This window comes from Lasioglossum baleicum, chromosome 9 (genome assembly GCF_051020765.1).
Source record: "Lasioglossum baleicum chromosome 9, iyLasBale1, whole genome shotgun sequence".
In the NCBI taxonomy this organism is placed as follows: domain Eukaryota; kingdom Metazoa; phylum Arthropoda; class Insecta; order Hymenoptera; family Halictidae; genus Lasioglossum; species Lasioglossum baleicum.
Window position 1 is genome coordinate 8627421 of NC_134937.1, and position 17742 is coordinate 8645162.

Below are 17742 nucleotides of genomic sequence, written 5' to 3' on the forward strand. Positions count from 1 at the left end.
AAACAAACGTCCCCTTGTTATTGCGTTCGTGATAGAAACGAGTTTCAACGTCCACCTATGCGCTCGATTTATTCTTTACCAGGCCATGTATCGTGTTTACAGTGAAAATATTTGCACGCTTACCTGTTCACCGCCATCTGTAGCAGTCTCGATTTCCCCTGGGCCGCGAAAAGTCCTCCTTCAGAGTACGTCACGGAAGGACACGCCTGCGTCCACTGATTAATGTCCTTCGATCCTAAGATACTGGAAAAGAAAGAACAAAGTACAATTATGCGACACACAGAACTTTCGATACTTGTCACGTACACACTCAATTTACAGAACGTAATTTCATGAAACAATCGATTGGTACTCGAGTAATTGTTAGACTGCAGATGTTTGTACAGATTACAGTTTTATAGACTTTGATGGACATGAAACTGGTATTAAATTCGATTGAACTTTGTCTGTTGTCATTAGAATATGAATTTTATGCACTTGTAATAAAAATTGCTAGTAGGAATGCGCGACCGTAAAAACGTTAAAAGAATTTAGAAAAATGGTTACATTATTTTTATTGAATATATTCTTATTTAATTTTTATTTTACATAAAAATTCATTGCCCTGCCATGCACGCACTTGTTCTACTTGTCTGATCGGAAACAGGAGCATCTTACTACTGTCTGACTACAGATGAACTTATATCACTTGTCCGATCGAAGGCAGAAGCGTTCTACTACTGGTTGAACGTTACAGAACTCGTATCACTTGTTCGATCAGAGACAGGAGCGTTCCACTGTCTGAACATAAGCGAACTTATATCACTTCTCCGATCAGGAACAGAAAATCGTTGTACTGTTAGGTGAATATAGAATTATATGTTTTGTTAAATCTGATCAGGGTCAGATGCATTTTACTCTGCTACCTAACCACTATAAAATGTACAATTATGTTTCTTATCTGATCAGGGTCAGAACCATATTCTGCTGTTAGCTAACTACTATAAATAATAAAATTATATCTTTTGTCTGATCACAGAAGCATTCCACTGCTATTTGACGACTATACAATGTGGAATTATATTTCTTGTCCGATCATGAAAAATACAGTTAAATGCATAAAAATAAGTGCATAAAATTCGCAGTCTAATGATAGAATGAAAATAGAAAGCTGCACTTAAATGCATAAAATTCGCAGTCTAATGATTGAATGAAAATAGAAGACATCTTTAAATGCATCCAATTTGCAGTCCAACGATTGCACATAGACATACTACAGCTAATGAAAATAGAAAATGGTGCATGAATCGAGAAAGATTCAGAGAACAAAGCAGACAAGAGGAATGCTCTTGGCGAAAGATTCTCGAATTTCGAAGCACGTTGCGGAAATCGTTGCTGAATTACCGACAACGATGGCAGTTCCGTGAGTCAGCGCACTCTGCGACTTACGATTACGTACTAAAGCCGTCGCGCGGCTGGGAAGTTCCGTGAAAAATCGTTATCTCGAGCCTTTGTCGCGGTCATAAACCCTTTACAGGGATCAAGCGAGACTCGCGACGTTTCCAAACGTTGGCAAACACGGTTGGAACCCGGCCACGCGGACGTAGGCCAATTATGACATAATAATGGCTGATTGTCGTAACATCCGACGCGACGTGAGACGACGTGATTAACAGACAGCCCCCCTTGTATTTAATCATACCGCGACGTATAATTTCGCCACGGACACGATGTTCAACGAATAGATCCGGAAAATCCGGAATCCCGAAACTTCTGCATTCTCTTCCCAAAGATGGCGTCGCGAGTCTAGGACGTGCCATTTTTGGTGCAATAACGAGACAAAAATATACTTCTGGTTTGCTTTCAATGATTTATACACGATTCAACAACTGGGGCTGCCTCCCCTTTTACAAAATCACAGAAAACAGGGTTGAATTCGTTGGATCGACTGCGTTAATTGCAAAGGGGCGTCTGTGATCGATGAAATTATTAACGGGTCCCAAAAAAAACATTCGGTGCAGACTTTATCAATTATTTTCTTTAAATAATAAATGAAAACAATCATTCTTTTATTTCATTATAGATGTTAAAATTTCAGCCAACGAAAGAAAAAGAAATTGTTGTAAACTGAATACGACGAAGTAACGTGGAAAATAAATGCAGCGTGCATCGAATCAAGGACATTGTTATCATCCTGATCTTGTCTGAATCTGTCGCGAAGAACTTTGTGAATAATTCAAGACATGTAGAATTCAAAGAACGTATTTTCATTAGATAAAAAAGTTGACTTCCGTGGAAGCCTTTTGGAAAAGTTGTACTATGAGAAATTCTCCGGCAAAGAATTTTCGCCCCTTTGCATGTAACCCCGCGAATTGCGTAACAGACGAAGCAACCGGAAGTGCCGTTCAAGGATTCTTTGCATTTGGGTGTTCGCATAAATTTTATTTTCTGCTTTCCTATTTTGAATCCGGTATAGATATTCTGAATTATCGTGTAACACCCTGTAGAATCTCAAGAAAATGAATTCGGCTATGAAGATGAAAACGATAACGATTTTTCTCGACGATGATTGAACGATTACAACAGAAACATCGATACTTATATACATATATATTCATATATTTATATATATTTCATCGAACTTCGATCTCTTTAAGTATCTCGTTTCAAAACATACATATATACACACGTACAAATATAATATATAATATATACATTATATTCATGATCTGACACACTTATAAATACATTCCCCACGCGGGAACGTAACAAACGAAATGAAGATCTCGCAGGGGACCGACAATCATTCACAATCGTTCGTTGTATAACGTACAAAATATATATATATGTATATACATATACATGTACATCATAGACAGCATACACGGTATGCAGGAGTTCGGTTTCACGCGGGAATATAAAACTCATCGACGATCTATTATTAAATAACTAAATAATGGCCTGCTTTTGCGCGAGATTATCGTCCGGGATAATCGAGTCTGGCTTATTAATAGAACTTCAGATCGATTGCCTTCGTGCACCGTATCGGAAGTTCTCGAATACTGTGTGAAAAAAATCAGAGAAAAGAAGGAAAAAAGCGCTACGGGGAAACGTCCTCTCCCGTATCATACACGTCCGCCATTTTTGTTTCTTCTCTTTCCTTCGAAAAGACGAGAGCATACAGAGTCGGACTAATATAGTATACCGCTAACAAATTAGTCGTTTTAACAAACGGAAAATCGACGATTTCGAGGAAATTAATAGACGGTCACCCGGTGACGAAAAATCGAACGCAACATTTGCAACTTGCTAACTGTCGTGAGAGCTCAACGACTTCCGGTGTCTAATAACCCCCTAAAAGATTCTTCAAATAAAATCAATAGTCTGTGCAAAATTTCATTTCGATCGGTATCGGAACATGAAAACAATTAAGTGACGACACACAGTGTTGGGCAATAAATAAATTTAAATAACAAGTTATTTATTATTTCAGCAAGTCTAAATGAATTATTAAAAATAATATAAAGTTAATTGTTATTTACACATACAATTTCAATTATTATTTGTATTGACAAATAATAAATTAAATTGTATTTTTTTATAATAATAAAAGGTTGCTGTAGCAGACAAATAAACGCGCACGTGTTCACTGTATATACAAAATACAAGAAATAAGAGAATACCAAAAACTATTTATTTGATTTCCACCTGAATCCAAATAATAAATAATCTTTTATTTGCAAATAAGAAATAATAATTTATTTAAATAAAAAGTTTAGTTATTATTTGCAATTATAAAATCACGCGTTTATTTATTATTTAAAATTTGCCCAACACTGTGAGTGACGATACCATCGTATTTTTTCGATTATCTCCTAAATTATTGATTGTATAAAAAAATGCGTGAGACGAACTTCATAGATCTACGCAGGAAGCATCTTTTATGCTTGAACCTTTTCTTCGTGGAACGAACGATTCTTTTAACAAATGAAGATTTGTGTTGAATAGTCTGACTGGAATGTATCGCGAAAAAAGTTCAAATAATTTTTTGAACATCCTGGTTAGGAGGTTCCTCATTTTTTATCAGAACTCTGCAAGTATGCGAGGACTTGATGAGAGGAGATAGCGGAAGTCGGCGACACCGGAAATCGAGACAGCAAGAAAAAGATTTGTTTCCGGTTTCCTCGAGTGAAGGCACTTCGCGCTTAGGATCAATTCGAACCGATCGATCTTCCTCGGCCCTCCGCGTTGGACGTCGACGCGTGGCGACCATACTCGCTCCCCTAAGCCGAGATAAAATCGTTCGAATGGAACTCGAACGACGCGGGTGGCCGTGGCATGCACCGCACGCATTAACTCTCTCCCATTCCCTTTCACGTTGCACTTTTCCAGACGACGCGGGTTTCTCATGCTTGTTATGCTCCCGGGTTATACCACAGGGTCCCTAACGAGCGATCTCACCCCCTTGGCACCGAACCAACCGAACAACTGGCAAAGAATATTAGGTTGTTGCGCATTTTGTCACCGTTCTTCATTTCTCTCTTTCTTTTAATTTTTCCGAGGCGAGTCGATTCTAATCCTTGTCTGTCCCTCAGTCTTACAACCTGTTCTCTAATGTCAAATCGACACAATGGTAACAGATCAACAGGATGGATTCATAAATAATTAATTTTGGAAACCTAAGGTATAAAAAAACGTGGTAATGAGAGAAGTTCAACCCTCCAGTGGTTTGCTGTTCCCTCGAACTAAGAAGTACTGCGGTCTTCCTAATAATTTAGTTAGATTAATTTATATTACAAAACCAATTAGCTCAACAATTATCTTGTAATAAAAAATTTTACCGACTTCGTTACTCGTTTAACTATTTTCTATTTTACAAATTGTCTACAATTGACGTCTGTAAATGGGAACACTCTCTCAGTTTCATATAATGCAGCGATAAGAAATATGTTTTCTATGCCTGCAGTGTTTTCCTTTGAAGGGTGGAAAACGGTCCTTGAACCTAGAGAAAAACGTATCGAGTGAATTAAAATATGTGCTTAGGTCGATTTAAAAAGTCTACTGAACACGTAATCCGGTTTGTAACTTTCTCGTCAGTGAAATGGCGGAGCGACTCAGTCGGCGATTCTGCACGCGAAAACAAACAGAAAAATGAAGAGTGATCGTTCCCCGCTGAACTTGGCAGATTAGTTAGGTTTCCTTTGACTGATCGATCGCTTCGCCAAACTTTCCAGACTTCGTCGGAAGATCGAATAAAGTGATGTACGCATCGCGAAGATTGCAAGTTTCACCGATCGCGTCTAACTCCGGCGCCAATTCCGCCATTCTTTTTATTAGTTGTGTACAGCTCCGAATCGATTTTATTGTCACTACAAATCGTGTCTTAGAGACGGTACAGTGCACGCATTATTTTACTATATGTATATATATTGTATATAAACATTTGCGACATCTGCCAGGAGATCTGATCTCTAGGAGTATAGTCGAACGTGGCTAAACGCAACAACCTAATATTTCGGAAAGCGGACCCCGCTGCTCATTTTCACAAAATGAACTTAAAAAATGAAAAAAAAAATAAAGCTCGATACGGTCACGGTCTAGTTACAATTGCGGATAATTAACGCTAAAGGCTACTCGATCGTCAGGCCACAATTCGCTGGACGAGTCGCTGACTTGCGAGAATGAAATCACTGCCAATCCGCGCGCGCGCGCGAAGCTAATCGCCAAACTGCGTGTGCTTCGCGGATAAAATTAACTTCACTGAAGTCGAATACTAGCTCTCTTCAATCGGCCGTTACCTTCAGCATCGAAAATAAATCGCGAACTGAAAACTGTCCAACTAAATATCAGTCGACATCTAAAAATCCGTATAGAGCAAAATTGTACGCACAAGAAGCTCATCGAGAATGTGGAAAAAAATTTGTTCGTCTGCCGCCTCGTTTGCGGAACAATTGTGTTAAATGTACAAATTAATTCGCGTGGCCCTCAATCTTTTTATTTTGCACGAAGATCCGCAGTCTATTTGTGAAACGGAGTACACGCACAGCGATGGAGATCGTTTTCAACAATTTCAGAAGAAAGGACTACGAATTAAATTGTACATCTGACAGGTTTAAGTATTCGTCATCGAGGTGCAATACATAATTCTACTAAAACAGTGAGCGAAATGAAAAAATCTCACTCTGTGTTCCGACTATTTCTTCGCATAATGAACACGCCCGAGGGAGCAACGTTCCTCGAGGATCCTTCGAGTTCCGAGCGGTTTTATCGCGACACAATCGCGTGAGAAATTGCACATCGGCTTCGCGATGATCGAGAGCCAAGAATATTTACACACATTCGCAAAAATATTTCCTTCTATCGTTAACACTGAACCGGCCACGTGTTTCGCACGATTACTTGATTCGTGCATCGATTTTCCTACAAATATTCGCCAGGAAAGTTCACGCCAAGCACTTTTCATATCCCATAAGCAGCATCGGTGCACTATTGCACAAAATAGTCCATCATTACTCATTTAACGATCTTATGTGGTTCATTTTGTTCGATTCTCTTTAAAATTTGTTTATTACAGCTATTCTCGCAGAATACTTGTAGTTTCGTAGCTGATAGGCCAAATAAAATGTCAAGTTCAGAACAAAATATTAAACGAATAAGACAAATGATCTATCGAGGAAGGAAGACGAAAATGATTTATTTCTGTTCGAAACGAACTGTGCAAACGATACTGTTTATGGGATAGTCAGCTCCATCGAAAATTATTCGAATGACTGGTCGACTGAGTCGTCGATTAATTAAACATCTCTAATGAAACTTAATCGCGGTGGCAAACACAGAATATGCGCGTGTCGCCGACAGTGAAAGAAGTAGAATGCAAGAGTCATCATTTGAGTAACATGATCAAGACAGAAGGAAGTATCTTCGTTTTATTTGCAGTATACAGAATGAAAGAACGCGGTGTACACGTTCGAAGTGTGCGATCGTGTCGGAGGAAATGACTGCCTCGGTGTCGAATTACTTTCTTTCTCTATCTAAAGAAATCGACGAAAATATTTATTATCCCGCGGATCATTGTTTCTTCCAACGAATTGACAACTCTTCTATTCTATTTCTCTAACATACACCACCGCTCTGAAGCAGTTACAATAGTCACTCTCACAATCTTCCGGAACGAAAATAAAAGATATCGCAGTCTATATCATTTCATGACTGTCGTTTCACGACATGCATTCAGTTGCACACATCAACATCATCAGCAGAGAAAAGTTTTGTCCTCCGCGAAACAAAAAAAAGTATTCAGTGTTCGTCAAACACGCATGAGAACATTTTCAACAGGATGATTGTCTCGTAAGAGACGCCATTTTTACTCAAAGCTATCATTAATCTGCGCATCTTTATGCGAAATAAAAATTCTCCGAGTCTTTTTGATAAGTCGAAAATAGTGTAGGATTGTTCTTAAATTCTTCTAATGTATATACAATTGTGTATTTCGCCTACTCATACCTGTCGTAAATGCATAAAATCTAGTTATCACGATTTCGAGTGATTTTTATTATGTACAAATGAAGAAATTGATTGATCGGGTAGTTTCTTAACAAGAGAATCACCCTGTACTTTTGATACATGTGCGAATAATTGCAGACTCCTTGCAGAAAACACCGTGAGCGTCAAGCTAGGAACAATTTATTCTTAATTGTTAATAATTAATTTAAAGATAAACCTATAAATAAATAAGATAAAAGAACGTCGCTTTTTGCTTTACATTTATCCGTTATAGCTTACTTTCTACAATATCAAAAGAGCCACATACTAAAAGTCTAATTAATCAACCTAGAATGACATTAAAAAAAATCACACAGAACCCATAAAAATGAATATTTTCTTTTTTCAAGAACATTTCAACTTCGGACACTCACAGTGTTTTCTACAAATAATCTACGATTGCTGTTCGCGTTCACTCGTTCGATCGAATACTTGTCGGCAAAATTCCAGTTTTCGCGAAAGAAACTCGGGAACTCACGCGACCGTGAGAGCGGCCGTACGAGCTCGGCACTGTTCTGGCCATTTTCCCCGAGAAATCGTTTCGCCGAGATATCGCATGCGAACGGCTGACCACCTTAAATCACGCATACAACGTGTCGCCGTGCAAAATCGATACGCCCGCACGCAGGTTTCGCGTGGCGATTCCGCACGCCGATGAATTCGCTGGTTCACGTTGCCATAACCGAGAACCGAGACGTTCTCGATCGTCTGCACGATACACGGGTGCATGGTCGTCGATACAGGATCGTCCATAAACCCGGATGCTTCGAAAACGGAAAAGCTATTAGGTCAGCCCAGAAACTGGCGACTTGGCAATCAATAATCAACAACCTCTGCTCAGGATTATGGCGTTAGACTCCCTCTAATCCAGCTTTCAAGGCCGTTCCAAACAATTGTACTTCCCTCAAGATTTTCTCCAATAGTCCTTGACGCCTGTGCCAACATTTTCCACTATGTAAATGGTCGACACGTGACTGCTGCCTATTCGAAACAATTAAGATAATCTTGCATTTACAGGCCCTACAGTTCTCTTCTATATATTTTTCTGTAAACAACAATTTTCTTTCTTTCTACAATTTTTTTGTAGCTCCTGTTCATTCCACTCGTAAGACGGTCCCAGCCGCAGTTACTTTTTATGGAGCAGTTGTTTTAGCATTTCGATCAGGATCGCGACATGCAAGAGAATCAAAAGAGACCTCGAATGGACCTGCAGAATTTTTGCAGTTCTTCAATCAACGTGTCGATGAACATGTACGAACGATATATACAATTTTCAATTGGATTTGCAAGTGGTAACCGCCATCATTCGTCAAACCCGATAATGATCTGTAAAGCAGGAGTCTACCGATGGTTTTGCATAGTTAGCCGCGTACAAGGGAGTAGCGATAAGGCACAGACTTAATAAATAACATAAAGCATAACGCGACGTGCTGTTGCGCGCAAAAAAAATTGCAACGCCGGGGAAAACCAACGAACCGAGTTCGAGGTGGTGTGTACTCGCGCAAGTGGCATGTCCACTCGATATTGAACGACTGTTATTACACAATCGATCCAATTAAACCAGCCGGTTTTACAGTCGCAATCACAGATTTTCATCAGCTGTATTTTGTTTGGATGAATGTTGCAATTTCCCTGCGCAACAGGAATGTACAATACGCGGTTCATACGAATTGTAGCCGCTCTAAAATCGGAAGTCATCGCACAATGGTTACAAATTTTCAAATGCCATCGACGCTCAAAATTTTCTTCAGTTTCGCAAATTTTACGCTCATCGTTACGCGAACGTCCTCGATAAAAATATCTGTAGCCCGAAATTATCGCATCTTTCTCGAGAACCGAAGAATTGAAAGCTCTTCTTTCGATTATTTTGTCAGTGATCGCGAAAATTGCTCTGCCAAGCGCAAGGAAGCGTTGAAGACCGTGCAGTGCCAAATTATGGGACAACCTGCTAAATCGACTAAATTGTCGTCGGTGAACTTGACAAAAGAAACGAAACGAATAAAATATTTGTTGTCGATAAACGGACTTTATGCCTTTATAAAATTCACGATTATCTAACAGCCGGCGCAACGAAAAGCGGAATCAATTTTCACGACTTCTATTTTCAGCAAAACTAAAAATAAATCCTCTTATTTCACTCCCTGATAAAACCATTGAAGCTTTGGCTGCCGCAGGTGTTGGAACACCGTTATGGTCGAACGTGTGCGAATGATCTGTGATTGTGAATAACTGCACTAGTATTTCAATGTTGATTGAATATACATGCAAAACTGTAGGAAAATATTTGTAATAAATTTCTGCAGCAGTCAAAGCTCTACTGGAAAGCAAACAAGATTTGGTATAAGACGTAAATAAAAGTTGAATTCGTGCTTCCTCCGATAATAACAATTCTGATACGTTCCGATGGATCGTGGGATTATTATAAAAGCATAAATACTGATTTGGGATGGCGAAAGTACAATTTGCGTGGGTGCTAATCCGGAAGACGTGTTCAAGTCGAATGATTTGCGCAGAGTTCGGTGTACATCGCGCGAGATCTGTCCGTCGATCGAGTGTTGTCAGGGGTCCTCGGTGGATTGCAATGTTTTATTAAACAATCATTTGGTTTCCAAGGATTGAACTTTGCCATACGCTAATTTCACGTGCGCTCGCTAACAATATGCGTCTATACTATCCGGCTGACAATGATTCGTTCCCTTTCGAAAAAGAAGAAACTAACGAAATCCCGCTCGAAATACAATGGACGCTTCCGGAACTGTCGATGACAGTGATTATCTACTAGACCATGGATTTTCTGCATTTATAGAATTCACCTGGACGGTAATTTTATGAAATTGTCAACAGAAAAAATTCATTCCAATTTGAAATTTTACAGACTCATTTTCGTTTATTCCGCCCAGGATCCTCTATTAAATTGAAAATAAAACAAAGACCGGGCGAGGGATTGCTAGTCTTCATTTTATTCGAAAATGCATAAAATCGACTAGTCTGACAATAATAGTATATCCCAGAAAGTATTGCGTATTCGAGGCACCACTGCGCCAAGCCACGAGCGCGGTAAAATAGAACTTTAACCCTCGAAATGCGTGTAAGCGTCGTCGGTTCGCTCGACCCGTAAGAATAAAACAACTGGAAAAGAAAGGTGAATAAAAATACGCAATAGATCCTGGCACATCCATAGTAATAAAAGAAATCCCCTGTCTCGATTGATTTATACAAAGTTTCGCATGTACGCGCGTTCCTCGTTGAAACAGATACTAACTTCGTGTGGTCACATATTTATTTATTAACAGACGAAGTCACGATGATGATAATAATAATACCTCTATACTAATCACCAATCGATACACTTCTGTTTTACTAGTTACAAACATTTTTTTGTGAAACACATCTTACATCGCTCTGTTTGTTAAGAAACAAATGTACGTACATAAACGAAGTTAGTGTCTACTTTTAACAGAAAAAAACGGCCTTTTATAGAGTGCACGAGGACTGTGGTAACTCGACTGCGGATCTTTGTGCAGAATCGAAAGAATTTCTGTCCTTGTTGAACTATTTTGGTAGGTCCAGAGTAATATTCACGAGAACGGTCTTTTTAAAAATCTTTCTATTGTTCTGCAGCTACTCATTCTTGTCAGAGGTGCATAAAGTCCGCAGTCTAGTAGTGACGGTACGCAGTTCCTTCCACGGTGCACCGTGAGTAAAAGCGGTGGTGTCTATGGTGTTCGCGCGTGAACGTAATTCGATAAAATATGAAAAGGAACACAGCAACGAGAAACGGAACTAAAAACGATTAGGCCGAACCGCGTACGCCATTATGGTTCTCGGGTATACACCAGAAACAAAAATACAAAATGGTACAGTGTTTTTGCGGTTCTCCCCCCTCGCGAGGCGAGGACAAGAGAGCATGATCGATTCGTTCGAGCTCTGCCGCTCCTCTGATCCCGGTCGCAAAAAAAAAATATATATAAAAACAGGGGAAATGTACGAACTGGACCAGAACATAAACATTGCATTTTTATTAATACAGCTTGAAAGTTCATTGACACGCCTGCTTATAATCCACGACGGGGGACACGATCGTTCGACGGTCGAACAGGCAGCAGCAGATCCGTGTGTTCGTATGCGGAGGCGAACGAAGAAACGAGACAAGGGACCTTGGCCCACCTGGTCCTTCGACCTTGACATGATCCTCTCGATCCTCATCCGCCGTCTTGCTTCTCTCGTTCTTGATTCGTTTCCGCGAAGACGGGACGAGAATTCTCTTTCGCCGAGATCCTGGCCGATAAATATTCGATCGTACTCGTGAACGCATTTTACACGTAAAACAGAGAGGTTTTTTATCATTGACTTACATTACGATCCTAGAAGGTAACGCGCGACCATCATCGCCGGGGCGGCTCCCGCGTCCATAGTACGATTCAATGATCTCGTCGATCCGCGCGGGACCCGCCCCGACGATACACAGCTAGATCTTATTAAACGGAGAACGTGTGTAGTATTGGTGAGTTCGAGCTCCATTCCGTGTTTTCTGTGTGATACATCCTCTTTTTTATATATCTATGTATCTATATAGTTTATTTATATATGTATATAGGCGAATCAATCGCACAAAAGCGCCGAGCACCTTCCGAAGGACGAAGACGGCCGATCTCCAACGGAAGGATCCCCGCCTTAGAGGCTCCAAAGACACGCGGCACAAAAGACCGAAATATCGTTTGGGGGTGGGAGGGGGTCGAGTTCGACGGCTCGCAACAACATATGTACAGAAATAGAAAAAACGACGAGTGTCTCTCTCTCTCTCTCACACACATATGCGTGGGCTTACAAAGTGTTCGTCCTGTTTATCGGGTAGCAACGATCTACCAGTTGTTGCCCCGTCCCCGACCCCTGAACCCGTTGCCCCTGAACTGACCGCCGCGTTTCATCCCCCTTGGCATGAAGTTGCCAATCGCTGGGCCACGGGGCCCTCTATCCATCCAGGGAGCCCTGGGTCCTCCGCGGAACCCTCGGCCACGGGGTGGACCGCCTCTCCACGGTGGGAACGGGACGGGACCGGCGAGACGTGGCCGGAAGTTAGGCCCTAACGGACCGTCGAATTCGTAGATGCCTGAATGGGACTCCGCCGACGCTTGAGGTATCGGTCCGTTCAGACCGGAATCGGATCCGGTCGGTGTCTGGGGTCCGTTCGACAGCAACCGTTTCTTGTTGACGTGCTCGTCGGCCTGATCGTCGAAGCCGCCATTCGTCGACGGTCGCTTCAGATCATTATTCGACGTGTTCACCAGATCCTCCATCTGCTGGTTCATGTGCTGCGCCTGCTGCTCGTTGAAGCTCATTTCCTGGCAGGCCGTGTCCGGCGACTCGCTGTCACGGGGCTTTTCCGATGTTACAGGTTCCGATTCAACGTGCTCCTCGTACTCGGAGATCGGCACGTACTGACTCAGCTGGGAGTCCTTCGAGTCCGCTGCTACGGGCACGACCGTCACTTGGTTCAGCGGTGGTTGATCCTCCGGCTCCGAGGTCCCGGGCTCGGACTCGTGCTCGTGCACGAGACTCGATCCGCCTGCGTAAGGCGGCTGGTCCAGGTCGCGGGAGTTCGGAGTACCGTGTGACGATCTACGGTCTTGCGAAAGGAACTGAGGATTGTCATCCTGGTCCTGGTCCGGCGCGTGATCCCCACTCTCCAGGGTGTCCTTGTCGTCCGGAAGACCAATCGGCATGCCCTCCTCGTCGAGGATCACCACCGTATCCGGTGGCTGGAGCAGCAGAGGTCGACTATTCGGTAGGATCTCCGGTGACGACCTCTGATGTTGATCCAGGGACCGTGGCTTTCGGTTGTTTAGCAGATTCCTTTGTTTGTTGTGATCGTCCGAGTACCTGTCTCTTCGATTCCGCGGGAATCCGCGACCTCCCCGACCTCCTCTATCGTTCCGGTGGAACGGCATGTCCCTGTGCGGGTGGTCGTTCGGCTGCGAATACCTCCCGCGCATCTGCGACTCGCCGTGGAACTCCGGGTTCGGTCTCAAGCCGTGATTCTCCCGGTACTCAAAATCCTGCTGGGGAAAATCTGGCTGGGACTGGTGCATCTGATGAAATTCTTGTTGACCGAAATCCTGCTGGTTCTGTAGGAAGCCGGGCGGTGGCCTGTTCTGATGGAAATTCGACTGAGACGGATGAAAGTCCGACGAGGGATTGTGACGGAAGTCTCCTTGATCCTGGTGAAACGGTGCCTGGTTCGGATGAAACTGAGGCGGCAGAGGAGGAGGCGGAGGTGGTCCCGAATGCATGTGCACGTCCTGCATCATTGGTCCGTGGGGACCTGGCATTTGCCCGGATGGAAGCGGGATCATGCGCATGTCCATGTCCATGTGTTGGGAAGGCGGCGGATTACCGACTCTCATGTCTCTATCCTGCGACCTGACGTCCACCAACACCCTCCCTTTCGGCTTACTGTCGGTTTCGTCGTCGGACATCTCCATGTCAACACTTTCCACGATATCACCGGATTGCATGTGTTGCCTGATATTTGCATTGTGAAGATTTTAATTTAAGAAAATTACTTTTACACGCTGCTGAGATAAGAGCTATGTATACCGTTCACTTACCGATAATCCTGATCGCCCGAGGACCATAAGGTACTGCTATTCGGTATCGTGCTCATCGAGCTCTCGTTTACATTGTGATTCGCGGGACTGCCCGTTAGACTGATCAAATTACGGTGGTCGACGTCCGCCGCTTTCATCAATCGATACGGCAGCTGATTCTCCACCGTCATCGGTATCGGTATCACTCTAGAAAAACGTGGTTTAGTAATGCATACGCGAATCGAACGTTGTCTCCGAGATCGATCGATCCCGTTCAACTACTAAATGTTTCACCTATGATCTACATCCCCAGTGGTACTCAGAAGAGATTCTTGTGGTTGAGGATCGTCGTACTCTACCGGGTCTGTGAATCCAGCTTTCTCATACATCGGCGGCGATTCCGGCGTTTCCGATAGGATCTCGCTTTTTCCCCTGACTGGGTTAACCCACGTGGTCTCGTTGCTCGGATCCCATCTGTCCGATTCACCTTCCATCCAAACTTTCGTTTTCTCGTCGCACTCACCGGACCAACTAGGATTCATGCTATTCTTTCCTGAAGATATAGCGAAACCCGCTACGTTATAAAAAAATTCATTATTTTAAGATCAGACTTCTCTGGCGTTATGTTCTACGTTTTAAAATCCCATACCCTTTTCTTCCCACTTGGCTGCTTCTTTGATAGATTCGTTCGGCGGTGTCCACGTGGGGAATTTTGGTGGCAACTTATTATAGCAATTCTCATCGTCGAGAAATATCGGCGGAGGTAACGGAGGAGGCGGTAACGGGTTGACTGTGTTATTGTTAGTGGGGCCGTCGAAGGGTACGGTAATGTTACTCTGACTGTTTTGACTGGAGTACGGGGAGGGAGTATGTGACTCGCCGGACAAATTCCGGACAGGCAGTGGGGTACTGTGGGTCATTTGGCAATTATTCACGCCCATGGGCGTATTTTGACTACCCATCATTCTTGAGATCACAGGGGTTACAGGATGTTGTCCTAACACAGGTGAATGTCTGTAGTTGGTACGTTGGGGGGAACCTACTTGGGACTCGGGAATATCTAGACCAAGACCTGGGATTCCACCAGGATCTTGTGTTCCGTCAGAAGAAGGAAGAACAGTCTTTAAGAAACTAGAGATATTAAAGTCCGCGTTAGTACTTTCGTTTTTGGAGGGCCTCATATTGATTACTTCTATTGGTTTAGCCTGGAAGAAAACGTGTAAAGTTTGAATAATATTTTAAGGAAGTAGACTCGTGTTTCCAGGATAGCAAGGGTGCTAATTACTAGAAACTAGAAACGAGTCTACCACCTTGATACGAGATATATTTTATTCTTAAGGGGTTAGGCCACACTGGATAAAGACATAAACAATTACTCCTTATAATTTGTATAATACTTCAGATCATACTCCAAATTTCACTTTGATTCAATTCTTGTACAAAAAAAATTGCAAAAGATGTCTACGAATTTAACACACTCAAGGTAGCCTAACCCCTAGATTTTGATAGATGTACCTCTAAAGAGTCGTTATACTGCTGTGACATTCCAGTAGGCGTTGACGATCTTTCGTTGAATATATTTCTCTGTAAAAATAACAGCATGCATAATGACCCTGGCACCATGCAATAATAAGATTTTCTGGCTGAGAGTTCTTACCATACTACCAAAATCCATATTTCCTCCTATAAAGGACGAAAAGTTATTGGTGAAGTCACCGGAATCATTGCCCTGACCCAATTCTGGAGCTGGTACAGGCACAGGATCGTACTCGTGCGAATATGACCCATACATAGATGGTGGCGCCACATCTATCATTCCCAATTGATTTTGAGTCTGATTTTCGTCTCCTGGTAGATCTATATCACTGTCAGGACTCGGAGATGGAGCATTGATGTCTGGCGAGGGGATCGGAGAAACCAATGTTGGTAAGAGTTCATCCAGCTTTTTCTTTAAATTTTTTACACGGCTTCCAAAATTCCTGTATGCCTGTTTACAAGAAAGTATTGCACACTGAATGATACCGACCAATACAAAAAAATAGTACTTGTTCGTTCCATACTTACATTGGTAACTATTTTAACTTCACCCCTCTGAGTTTCATAAAACTGATCTGCTTGTTCTAGCAATTCGAGCACTTGTGTCCTTTCCCTAATCTCTGCTTCCAATGCACGAACATAATTTTCAACATTTCTCACTGCCAAATCAACTTCCTTCTCAGCATCTTCGACCCTTCTTCTGTCTTTCAAAGAAGCGCATAGCTCTTCTGCATTTTCTACATCTATATTACTTTCCCTTAAGTCTCGTAATCTTGCGTCTGTTGCTTGCTCCAACGTGGCACACGATCTCATAGTAGAAATAAGTAGAGCAGCTTGAAACTCTTCCGGCGCTGTTGTCGGCTGTGGATCCAATTTCTTTTTCGGAGCTGCCGAAATTAATCCAGACAAGTCCGCGAGGAACTCTTCGTCGTATACTTGTCGCTGATCCCATATTTTAAATATCCTCAGTATACGATGCTTCACTTTCTCGTCCCTGACCATAGTTGTTGCACGTTGCAAAGTTGTCCCCCACGACTCCACAAACTCGAAATTTTTTCTCTTCGAGTATTGGATAACATCGTTTGCCAGATAAAAGAGCGTCAAACGATGCTCGACTTTCACTGTTATATAAAACATATTACATTATCATCCATCGTGTTAAAAGCGATGGAGTAAACTGTACATTAATGAAATTACATTTGAAATGCAATTAAAACACACATTATTTTGATAGACACTTAAAACTATAGCGAGTAATCCCAAAAGTAATTTAAAAATTCTGATACTTAGTAAACTAAGAACTGAGATTACATTGGGGCAGTGGACCGGGAACATCTGATATCTAAATACATGTAGTTTTCAAGTAACTTTGATTATGAAACGTTACGGAACCTACCTTTCTTTAGAACCTGCAACCACGTAGCAACAATCTTTTTATGGTGTTGTCGCCTTTCCAGACACCAGGAAGAGAGACCCTGAATCGACTCCTGGGAATCCTTCAGCGTGTGGAGCCTTCGCTCGAAGAGCTCCATATCAAAGTCACTGTTCGCCATTATAAGTTAGAACAATACATTTAACAGATTGTCTATGAACTCGTTGCAATGTCACGTTTTAACGTGAACCACCGAGAGGAACACGTGTAACGTTGTTCAGATATCATAGGTACAACATCTACCTAGCCAATCAACCTAACCAAGTAACTGTTGCTGATGCACTAATCATCGGGATCTCGAACATCGTAAACATCCGTCGGAGTTAAACCATTTTTCTCGTCGGGGACGATATTGTTCTCTAGCTTCTCGGACAGCGTTTCGCACAGAAAACAACAAAAATCTTTGAAGAAAACCACTCGTATCGTTGTTCGTATGATCCGCACGCTGAAGACACCGCTTTCGCGTCACTCACAACGCTTAAAGAAACTTTCTCGATTCAGCAAGCAAATCCGTCGTAATAATGGTTTTATGCACTCGACAATATCACATGTATAACATGTCAACTTTTCTAGTACATTTCAAAACTATCGTAATCCAGTGTGACCGATCTTGAAAACAAGAGTCCGCCATCTTTTCAGAACCAAAACACGAGCGCGCAATGGCCG

General features: G+C 42.2%; 1 protein-coding gene across 1 annotated transcript in view; it reads right to left on the reverse strand.

Annotated features, from left to right (window-relative positions):
• Mctp (multiple C2 domain and transmembrane region protein) overlaps nt 1-17742 on the reverse strand; it is a 78473-nt gene extending 60731 nt beyond the window's left edge. The window contains exons 1-8 of the transcript XR_013009650.1: nt 17041-17742; nt 16173-16765; nt 15766-16095; nt 15624-15692; nt 14758-15313; nt 14403-14682; nt 14130-14315; nt 124-14043 (exon numbers count right to left, since the gene is read on the reverse strand). The gene's annotated coding sequence lies outside the window, so the exon portion shown is untranslated. The remainder of the gene's footprint in view (nt 1-123; nt 14044-14129; nt 14316-14402; nt 14683-14757; nt 15314-15623; nt 15693-15765; nt 16096-16172; nt 16766-17040) is intronic.